The following is a 12,275-nucleotide window of genomic DNA, read 5'->3' as shown; positions in this document are numbered from 1 at the left end:
ACAATCATCTGCTTCATGGCTCATGGCTGCGATGTAATGGCTTTCCTGCATTTTTTTTCATAGACTTGAATTATCTAGCATCTAAGGTTGGTCCGTGTAATATCATTGCATATTTTGACATCAATTATTTAAATTACAGGTGATGATATTTGCATACCCAAAGAGTGTGATAGAGGCTGTCGCATCGGCGGTTGGGAGTTAGGTTATTGTGTGACAGACCGGACGTGTGGATGCAAGTAAGTATTCAAGAGCAAACCTGGCCTCACACTATGAAGTTCTATAATTAAATAATAAGAACACATTTAAAAAAAAAACAGAAAAAAAACATTAAATTTAAAAAATCAAAAAATCCGACTGCCTTAAAAACTAAAACAAAGAAAATAAGTCTAGTGGTCTAGAACTCTGTCAAGAAGCTCATTTAAGGTTCAACAGTCGGACCCATTACCAGATTTTTTGAGCTGGTTAAGATTTAATGCGTCCCCACTGTTGAACCTTAAATGAGCTTCTTGACAGAGTTCTAGACCACTAGACTTATTATCTTCCTTTTAGTTTTTAAGGCAGTCGGATTTTTGATTTTTTAAATTTAATGTTTTTTTTGTTTTTTTTTTAAATGTGTTCTTATTATTTAATTAACCTTGGCCGATGGCCACTGTACAACTACTACTACGGCCTGTGCCCAGCAGTGGGGCATATATACGCCGAGATGACGGTGATGACGATATTAAATGGATCTTGTTTTTTTTTTCAGAGGACTGCAAAATGCAAACAAGTAAAAGCTCGATGTATCAGAACCAGCCAACACATTTATTCTACGCGTTTTAATATCATTGCAATTATCAATAGTTTGTTAAATAAATCGTGATTTTTACATCTTCATGTTACATCTATTGTTGTTTTTTTTCTTAACCCATACGTAAATAAAATATGTGGTGTTTCTAAATCATGAAAAGAATACACATATACCTACTTACTGTTTGTCTTGTCTGTTACGAAAATATGATATAGATATAAATATCATCAGCGTCAATGCAAGACCGTCTAAATAAAAAAATACAGTTTACAATAAACACTAGATGACAGGATACTTTTTTTTTAATTTATTTAGATAAGAAAAACAAATACACTGTACCTTGAATTAAATGTTCTCCAAACTGAGACAGTTTGTTGGCGTTGCACTCAATCAAATCTTAAACTACAACAAGTTAATGTAATCATTTGGACGAAAATAATATTTGCATAGAAATTACCTTTTAAATTGAGATTTTTAAAAAATATTCATAAAATACTGTTTTGAAATTCTGTTCTGTTGTTGTATTATAATATAAATCTTTAGCTAGACACACTCATTATGTTATTTTTATTATTATCACCATCATGGCATCATCTAGTTCTTAAAGCATGCTTTTGTCGAGATTGTGTTGTCAAGGAGTAACAGTAGCTTAAGTTAGGAGTAGCTTATAGTTTTAGTTCATGTATTGTATGCGTTTACTATTACAATGAACGGTAACTCTATTTATCATCAAAAGTCTATTAATCACAATTATTGCTCTTTAAAAATATTTACTCACTTTAAAGGGGGCTTTACCGCCGACTTGTAAAGGCGCTTACGCATCATGACCAACTTAAACATACACTTAACGTTATTATTCAATGCATACAAAATAATTGAAACTTATGTCTTTTCAACGGCAAATGTAATTTTGTCAAGTGTGTCAGGTCGGTATATAAAAGCATGCATTATTGTCGTATGTGTAACATTCTCAAATAGGAAGTTGAGATACTTAAACGTAGCATTCTGTACACAATGAAAGGATATTTGCTTGTTTTTTTTATAATTGCGGCTCTCCTCGCAGCGAGTGGTAAGTTTTTATTTACCTTCATCGATTTTAAGTTTTCTAACAACTTTTATCGCAGCTAGAATAAAAAATATAGAATATCCTAGCTGGAAAGAAGAAAAAAAAACATTTTTCACGACACTTTACATACACCTTACACGTACATTTAACAGCTGACTCATTTATGGCTCGCAAAAAATAAGCGTTAGGATGAAACGGGACTGGACTGGTTCCGTTTCATCTTAGTGAGGGTTCCGTACCTCAAAAGGAAAAAACGGAACCCTTATAGGATCATTTTGTTGTCCGTCTGTCTGTCTGTCAAGACCTTTTTTGTCAAGAACGCGTGAATCAAGCTGAAATTGATATCGAATACTCACATCTACGGTCCCTTGAAGCCTTAAAAGAAATCAAACTTCTGAGTCAACACAATCAAGAGTTACAGTCATTAAACAACGTGATTCCATACAAATTGCCGTGCACTGAAAACCTATAGGGTACTTCCAGTGGTCCTAGAAACGTGAAATTTGGTGTGAACGTATCTATTATAACACAACCAACTAGAAAAGACTGACAATTTAGATTTTTTATGTCTATCTATAAATATCATCGTCAAGATACCTATCTTCAAGACACGATTCATTCATACCTATAAATGTGTACGGAACCCTCGATGCGCGAGTCTGACTAGCACTTGCCCGGTTTTTTTTTATTTAACTTCAGCTAAATGTTTTTGATCATAGCGTGGTGTTCCAGCTTCCGGAGTCATTTTTACAACTAATACCTCTGCTGCACGATAGATTGATAATTATATTATTATTGGCAAAATAATGACGTGTGCTGTGGTCGTTACCCTATTTGTATATGCCAGAAATATTTATTTTTACGTTTTGTTTCTGACTTAATTCGCTCAATCTAATTTTATGTCAATCGAAAATTAAATTTCAACACAATGAACAAGTTTTTAGTCTAATCGAACTCGTAAAGTTTTTAATTGCAAGCGGGCAAAGACATCTGGATGTATTAATTTTATATTGCATTTTTTGCAGTGAGCGCCGCGTGTAGCAACTCTGATTGCAACAGCAACTGCAAAGGCTCTGGGCGCCCAGGGGGCCAATGCATTAGTGGAAGTTGTTACTGCACCGGCCAATCTGTTCACTTCTAGAAGATTCTGCAGCGTTCCAGAACGTTATCTATCATTTTCGTTCATCTATGTACGATTCAGTTACTAACTTAATTATGTAACAATACCATAAAATACAATACCAATGTTTTTATTGAACAACACAAGTCAGTACAGCACGTTAAGAAAAAAAAAAAAGTAGTTAAGACAATAGGCGGTCATCACTGTCCAAAAAAATTTTTTCTTAGGTCATACTCAAACCTTGGGCCAAAATTGTTACGGAATGGGTCCCTAGTGACGGATACCGTAATAGAGGCAGACCGAAGAGGAGATGGAGGGACGACTTAGATGCCTATAATGTGGGATGGCGGGAGCTCGCCTTTGATAGGCAGGAGTGGAGCAAGAGAGGAGAGGCCTTTGCCCAGCAGTGGGACACAAAAATAGGCTGATCAACATCAACAACAACAACATACTCAAACCTAGGCTTTTAAAAATTACAAGTGCTACAATCCTGCATAATTGTTAACTTTTTCATAGAAAAAGAAATGTGACAATTACGTCGAATAAGTAGTAGCGCTTTTAACTTTTGCGGTAGGGGCTGATAAATGCTACGCGTTAGATTCATCATCATCATCATCATCCCAGCCTATATACGTCCCACTGCTGGGCACAGGCCTCCTCTCAGAACAAGAGGGCCACGCGTTAGATTATCGCAAGGAAATCTTTTGAGAATCATTTGAGGCGGCGCAGTGATGTCTATACACCATAACTTTCATTAAATCCAAAATATTCCAGCTGATGGTTGTTTTAATTTGACTTACATGAATTCCATTCCGATGAAGCTAATAAATATAGGAATGAAATAATGGACAGCTTGTAAAATAAGTAGAGTATTAAAAAAACAAAAACTAATCGCAAAGCTACATTACCTTAGTTACTACTCGTTCATACGTACCCTTATCAAAAAGATATTGCAACTTGAGTCTGCACTGCACTCCGCCTAGCATTACTAAGTTTGGAGTAATTGAAAACCGTCCAAGTTGGCCGAACTAGTTAGGCATCTCCTTGAACTTGAGCTCAAACTCACAGACAAATATTGGACCTGAATATAATTAAACGAAAGAGTTGCCGGAACCGTTCAAGTTGGATCCAATAACTAGCAACGTTTAGTACTCCGATCAAGTAGGTTTAAGTAAATAATAGGTATGTTAGTACTATCTGGACTTATTTTCTACGAGATGTATACTACGATAACTATAAATAACTCTCGATATCTTTTAATAATCTCGATATTTGGATACAACAACTAGCGTAGACTGAAGTAATTGCGGGTGCTTTTTAACGGATAAATAGATAGCCGATGGGTCCATACGCAATTTTTTTCATTCTACTCGTGATCATAAGGGCTGGCGCATAATTTTACATTTTGCAGCGACTAAAACATACAGTTTAGTCAATGCCTCCTTACTCCAGTAGTTACACCGAAACTGCGGGAGCTCAAATAAGAATAGTCATGGTCTACTCCTCGTACAAAATATGCCTAATTGTAAACTTAACTTTTATCAGTTTACTGCGAGGCTGGTTGTTAAAGAATAGAATATCAAAGAGCAGTTGTTCAGCTACAAAACGGCCACTTTCTACGTCCCGGTAACTAATTTTGCGTGAGGATTGATCGTATTCTGAAATCGTATTGCAACACGCGTTTATTGGTGAATGCACAAAGGACCGCTCATAATAAATATGACCTCTTATTATATTATAATAAAAGAGCAATATTTATCTCTATAGCATGGAGTTTCCATACAGCACAGGGTTTCTCACTAATATTATAAATGCGAAAGTTTCTAAGTACTTAAGTATTGTATTCTATTGTAAAACTCTTTATTGTACATAAAAACGCGATGAAAATATCAGTAAACCAGAAAAAGAGGTCTGTTTTTTTGATAATTCGGTATAGGTATATATAGTTTGAGTCCCGGGGAAGGACAAAGGATAGTTTTTATCACGGGATATTGCAGTTCCCGCGGGATAACATTCGCGGGTAACAACTAGGTATTATAATACGAGTAAGAGGTACTGAATCCCACCTGGATCCAGTATGTATAATAGAGATATTATAGCAAAGTTTATTAAAGAAATTTCTGTTTAAATTTTTAGAAGGCGCTCTAATAGTCGTAGAACAGGCACACATTTTAATTTTTAAAAACAAAGTCAAAAGGTGTATAGAACTAACTAGTTATTTTGCTTAGTTTTGCTGTAATAAATAACCTTACCAACAAAAAAGTGTTCGATATCTCAAAAACGGCTGAACCGATTTTGATAAAACATGTCTAAAAGCCATCGCTGGAAAATCTGCTTTCAAATAAAAAAACTGCATTCAAATCGGTCACCCGTTTAAGAGCTACGGTGTCACAGACAGACACACAGCGATCAAACTTATAACACCCCTCGTTATGCGTCGGAGGTTAAAAACATGTTTAGTTGAGATTAATTATTAGTATAATTAATAATTTGAATTTGCTAACCGTTTTCCAACAAAGTCCATTTCATTTTGCTAAATCTAAATTCAATTACCTGTTGCAAATAATTGTGGCGCGGTACAGTCGAAGACCTAAATATTATTAAATATCTATACAGCGATAACGTCAAATATATTATGTATCTACATATATTTGACGCTATGAGTGTATAGATATTTATGTGCTAATAGTATACCTATACTTACATCGCCCGTACCTATATGGTTGTTTGCATAAAGGTATTAGATTATTTTCGACGTGTGGATAACGTACAGTCACCAGCACCAATATCTGACACAACAAGCGTGCATAAATATCAGATACGACTCTATTTCTAGAGCCGGAAGGACGTGTCAGATATTTTTGCACGCTCCTCTGTGGTAGATATTAATGCTGGTGACTGTACATACATTTTAAGTTTGGTGATAGATGGGTTTATGTGATACGTGTGTTCTTAAAGTGTGAAGATGGAGGACTCCATAAACACACGTTTCTTGCACTTGTCTTGTATCAAGAGGTCGCGGGTGAGTACACTAATTATTTCAGTTCATTAACGCCTGATTCAATAAATTAGACTTGTTTTTTTACTCAAAGTATTTTGAAGCGTTTTGTGATTTTTCTAGCAACTTCTTAGAAGCGTCGTAAACGCGGAGCGCTGACGTGCGGGATTACCCAAATCATTTTACGAGACGCACCGAATTAAATTGAAGTGATGAAGCGAACGCTTTACCCTTTAAGAGGGGGCTCGTTACAACACCTGCGTTGCCTACATTATGCAAAAAAAATGTACCCCTGCGACCTGTTTATACTTACTTCTACTTTCAACGGAGCTGTAAACGCTTTTTGAAGCTGTAAAAGTTGAGTGCGGGGGACATTTTGCGTGTCAGTCAAATTAGTTTATAATCAGAACAAATATTTAACTCGTAAAATTATAAATGATGATGATGACAAAATATGTGGAAGTCAAAGGGCGATGTCTTTGCTTAGTATCGGGATGCAATTAAAGGCTAAGTCTAATAATAAGTGTAATAATAACTAACCAGGCATGTTTTACCGGGTTGGTCAATCCATACTATACTATAATATTATAAATGCGAAAGTGTGTTTGTATGTTTGTGTGTTTGTCCGTCTTTCACGCCGTAACGGAGCGACGGATCGACGTGATTTTTAGCATAGAGATAGTTTATGGCCCCGAGAGTGACATAAGTCCTTTTTATCCCGGAAAATGCACAGTACCCGAGGGAACAGCGCGCGATAACCGAATACCACGCGGGCGGAGCCGCGGGCAAAAGCTAGTAATATATGACAACTATGAGTCTGAAATAACATAGACATAGGTTAGTTTAATCTCAATATTCCCGTGAGATCTATTATCTATTCCCACTAAGTCTAGAGACATAAAACTTCGGACTTGTTCTTGGGATTTGATTGACATGGGATTTCAGCAAAATTCCGAAATTTTAATTCGAATGCCATAATGGTTTACGCGAACAAAGCCTGAGGTATAGAATAGTAGTGCTTATAAAACGGCATTACGACCGTTTTTTCCTAAGGACGCAGCTTTTTATTACAAGGAATAGGTATAATAAGACCACGATGCAATATTACTTAAACGCCAGGGTCAGGATTACGAGTATAATTCGTATATGAGAACTAGCCAAGTCAGACCAGGCTTCAATATATGTATTATCCTAAGTTATAAGAAGAAATTATATTTTAAGTTGTCTTTATTTGTTGAAAAAAAAATATATGATTGATATGGTAATATGATTTTGCTAAACTTTAAAAGTTAAAAAATTGTTGTATTTGAATATGTTTTGCGAGCATGGTAGTTCAGTGTTGAAAGTTGCCTTGGTGTCCAGTTTGCATAAATGACAACTCCAATACTAAATTGCATTGTTTAGAAAATTGGAAAACAAGGTTTTTAAGTTGTTATAAAATATTTTATATTCATCATCATCATTTCAGCCTATATACGTCCATTGGCACTTGGCCTCCTTAGATCTCAGGGCTTTGCCGTAGTTCCACACGCGGGCCAGGCGGATTGGGAACTTCACACTCACCAATGAATTGCTTCGCTGGTTTGTGCAGTTTCCTCTCGGTTTTACTTCACGCAAAGCTCGTGGTAAATTTCAAATTGTAATTCCGCACATGAATTTCGAAAAACTCAGAGTGCATGGCCGGGGTTTGAACCCCACGACCCTTTGCTTGAGAGGCAATAGTTCAAAACACTAGGCCACCACGGCTTACTAGGCCACCAAGGTATTACTAGGCCACCCGGCTTTTTATATTGTTATAAATAAATTTCAGGACTGACCATTGAACTTGCACCCTTTAGATCTCACTTTCTTTTGTCGTAAAGTCAACAATCAAGGCATATTATCATATATTGAACTTGGCTCTCATTTCACATTTATGTTTTGATGGCATAGTTATTTACCGGGATAGTTCCGCTCGGTATTTACTTCTATGCAATAACGCCGGATAACTCTGACGAGATCCTAGCTTTAAATTAGTTACTTTGAAGATAGATTAGCTTTTATGATGTGCCGATGAAGCTTAAGTTAAATATTTTATATATTTAAGCATGAGTTATTTTTTTAAAAACAAAGGATAAAATATGACCATAATAGTTAAAGGTTATGGGTGAAGATACAAGCATACATACATGTTAGTTAAAACATAAACATTTAGATGATTAGAACCTGCTCCTCTTTATGGTTTCGTACTTTATTAAGAATAGAACCCTTGTACAGTCAACTACAAAAATATCGATCCAGCCAAAGTTAAAAAAATATGTACACGCGACTTTATTGTTTATACATAATATATGTAACTTTAACCATCTAGATATCTTTTTTATTGACTGTACTTAAGCGCTGGCTAGTCCATTATTATATTTGAATATTATGTTTTGTTCTCGTCTTGCTTGCTGCACGTGTGGTTGACCGTGTCAGAGTTGTCAATGTCAATGTCATGCTGCTTGTGTTGTCTTAGCGCTGACCATAGACAGTCGCGTTCCACAATTAGGCACGGCGGGGTCGCACGTGCAGCGTGCAATGAGCTACGGTCCACCGGAAGAAGCCAGCTCTTGAGCCGGCATTATTGCTGAGGTGGGGTCCGTTTCGTGAACAGTAACACTGTTTTTTTTTCTCTTTCTTTTATGTAATTATTCTGTCACTGTTCCGAATAAATATATTTTCTTTCTTTCTTTCTTTCATCGTCTGGCAAGTTGAGTCTTTTTACTCAGAAGCGAGTTGATACTATCGCGTTGAAAGTAATAGGTAAGTAGACATTTATGTTTCACTTAGGGCCTACGCTAATTGGCGCGGGAGCACAGAGCGGGCGCACGCCTGCGGGTACCGGTACAGGTAAAACCAGTGGCTCGCGACGCGTGCAGTTAGCGCACGCTCATACTACTTCTCAATATGCGTTCACTCGCTCCGTGCACACCGCGTCAGTTAGTGACTTCCCTTAGACATTTCGCGCTCTAGATGGCCACGACCACTACCAGTGGCCGCAACGACCAGATTAACTAAAGAAGCGGCCAGCCTTTGCGACCTAGTGCGCGACGTTCATTTGGTTTCTTTAGTTAATAATTACTGTTGCGGCCGATAACTGTGGTCGTGGCCGTCTAGTGCGCGAGGTGCCTTACTATGTGTCCGATTCACACTTTACTGTTTTTTTCTCTTGGTTAAGAACACTGGTAGGGTCAAATGGAAAATGGAAAGAATTATATTTAACATTGTTGAGATCTTGAAAATTACGATTAAGTAATAAAATCTTGGGCAGTAAAGTACCAAAGAATTCGTATAACAATTTATTGGTCTATTAAAATACAAAAGATGACAAAATGTCGTAGCGTATAACTTTTGCTATAGTTTATAAGACCTACGTCATGTTTTTATTAGTATAAGAATTTTTAACTCCATCATTAATCAAGAAAAGTTGATATTTACTTAAACATAATGTTCAAAATTGTGGAGGTTAACAAAATAAAAAAAAAATAAAAATATAAAAATATTCATGAAATCAGAAATGTTTTTTATCCTAATATTAGATACAAACATTGATTGAAATTGTCATGAATACTTGATAGGTATAAATTAAGTTTATGTTTATATTGTACAACTTTTTACAAAAAACCCCAAAAACAAACTTTCATCAAAGCCAAAAACCATCAACCCTGGTAAACTAGATTGTAATCAACCTGTACTCGTATTGGTACAAAATAGCATCATCATAACTTGAGGGTAATTACCCCCAAAGGGGTAAAACTATTTTTCGTGATGGGTAAAAGATGACACAGACATTGTATTATAAACGTAACTTAACGCTCGCACTATACTTGTTTTTAAGAGTAAGTGTTAATTTCTTACAATTTTCAGGGGTCAATTACAAAAAAGATTATGAACCACTATCATAATAGCTCGACGATACAATTCAACGATTAGTTTTCAGTATTTACTGTCATATCGTGAATTTTATTTGGTAATGTTTTTTTTACAGGGTTCATTTAATCCCTTCTCGCTTAATAGTGTTTTCCACCGGCGAGGCGAGACGAGACGAGGCGAGACGAGAATTGAAATTTGTATGGCAGAGCCCGCGGCGGCTCGCAGCGGGCGCGCGAGAATGCATACAAATTTCAATTCTCGTCTCGCCTCGTCTCGTCTTGGTTCGCAGGTGGAAAAGGGTATTTTTGTAACAGCCTGCCATATACCAAGTCCGAAATCAATCCGACCATATTTGCATTGGTTTAAAATTCACTTATAATTATAAGATTAGAAATTTAACAACTTAACTATTACTAAAGGCCACTAGCAAAAAAAAAACAAATTTTAATTTGCTAACCCTATGTTACTCGTATGGACGACAGTTCTGTATAGTTCGACACTATTTATTTAACTCTGGGTTATTACTTAACTCAGAGTTATAATAACTAACTCTGGCCCGTGCAAGTCTGCCTTATTTACTTTACTTACATATAAAAATTTCAAGTTAAATAAAAGCTTTTAATTAATATGTACACAACAACCATTTACAAAACCATCGGACTCTGCTTATCCCATAAATTTCAAATGTAATTTACATTTGACCTGGTTTACATTTTAGTATTGCTAAATTACTTAATTTATTAGTCCCCAATATATTATTTTGGTTAAGTCATGTATGGTAACTCGCTAACTAATGATTTGAGCAAATTTATTTATATCTAACTAGAATTACATTACACCAGAGTAATACTATTAATTATACAATTAAATTACTAACTAAATTACGGAAATGCAGCTATTGCTTTTATTTATTTAAGTATAGTGAATCTTTGTATAGGATATCATTCGTGCATTGCATATTTTAAAATTTTTATACAAAGGCAAAAACTTAAACCCTTATTCATAAAAACACAAAACGTTATAGCAAAATGTATACCGGGTGTGGCCTGTAACATAAGCAAATAATTGAAACATAGATTGTAGGTACTGGTCAAACTGAACAGCAACTTTTTAATTATTATTATTTATTTTCACATAAATATTAATATTTATTATCTAGACACATCATAATAAATAAATACATCAAAATTAATAAACACGTCATAATAAATCGTTTTTTTAATTGCACTTTAAAGTTTATTCGAAGAAGCAATGTAAAGCAAAATTTTTGATATTTGTAGCGTGACAGGCGACGTCAGTTGGGTTCTAGGATGGCGTACATTGAATTTACGATTAAGTTTGTTAGAAGAAAAAAAAGTTAAGTTTTTATTTTAATTAAGTGGGACCATTGATGATCCAATTACCGGTGATCTATAAAGCCTCTGTTTTTAATATTATCCCCGGTTCAGGGCCACACACAGTATTTTATTGTGCCTAGCAAAGGCATTCGGAATTGACAAACAAACAAATCTTTATAATGAATGTGTGTTTCTTAGTTACTCTTTCACACTAAAACGACTCGACGGATGTGGACGAAATTCGACTCACTGATCGTTGATAACTTGAATACTTTTATAGCGGAAGATTATAATAGCTCCCGCTGTATAACTAGCAAAGTCACGAACAACAACTAGAGGCAAAATAACAATAATATTAAAATAGTAAAGCTTAATGCGACTGCTCAAAAGCAGTAAGAAAACATACTCCTAATTATAGGCCCGTATTCATAAAAGTTACAGCTCTGTCAAAACTAATTTACCTATATGTTTCATGTGTGTAGCAACGGAAGATACAGATGTGTTGAATAAGTTTCAACTAGCCTACTGAAGAGTAGAAAGAGAGTAGAAAGAGTAATTGAGAAAGCAAAGCAAAATACGAACTTACCCTACAAAATACGATAGAAAAAAATCATTTGCTAGACCGGCATCGAAGTATTAGATACATAGACATGCTGTGACCACATTAGTTGTAAATATTCCAAAATTAATTATTTTAGGGCAACTAATACCAAAAGCCTTAGGGTTCCTAGTGGTTTTGACATATCGCCTCTACAATCGAGGGTCGTGGTTCAAACCCCGGCTCGCACCTCTGAGTTTTTCTAAATTCATGTGCGGAATTACATTGAAATTTACCACGGAGTTGCGGTGAAGGAAACATCGTGAGGAAACCTGCACAAATCTGTGAAGCAATTCAAGGTGTGTGAATTCCCAATCCGCACTGGGCCCGTGGGAACTATGGCCCAAGCCCTTTTTTCTGAGAGAGCCTGTGCCCAGCAGTGGGACGAATAAAGGCTGGATGATGATATGAATATCCCAAGAAAAAGTTCCTTAGGAATTTTTCATTGTGATTGACAACTTCAATACATAAC

General features: G+C 35.7%; 1 long non-coding RNA gene across 1 annotated transcript; it reads left to right on the top strand.

Moving 5' to 3' along the window:
* Positions 1-1,389: 1,389 nt before the first annotated feature.
* LOC141445456 (uncharacterized) lies at positions 1,390-3,095 on the top strand. The gene is made up of 2 exons (XR_012453322.1): positions 1,390-1,859; positions 2,882-3,095. It is a non-coding gene; the product is annotated as an uncharacterized lncRNA (long non-coding RNA).
* The last annotated feature ends 9,180 nt before the right edge of the window (positions 3,096-12,275 follow it).

The sequence above is a fragment of the Choristoneura fumiferana genome, chromosome 2, assembly GCF_025370935.1.
Source record: "Choristoneura fumiferana chromosome 2, NRCan_CFum_1, whole genome shotgun sequence".
NCBI classification, from domain to species: Eukaryota; Metazoa; Arthropoda; class Insecta; order Lepidoptera; family Tortricidae; genus Choristoneura; species Choristoneura fumiferana.
Note: the sequence above shows the minus strand (reverse complement) of the source record. Positions and strands in the feature narration are given on the sequence as shown.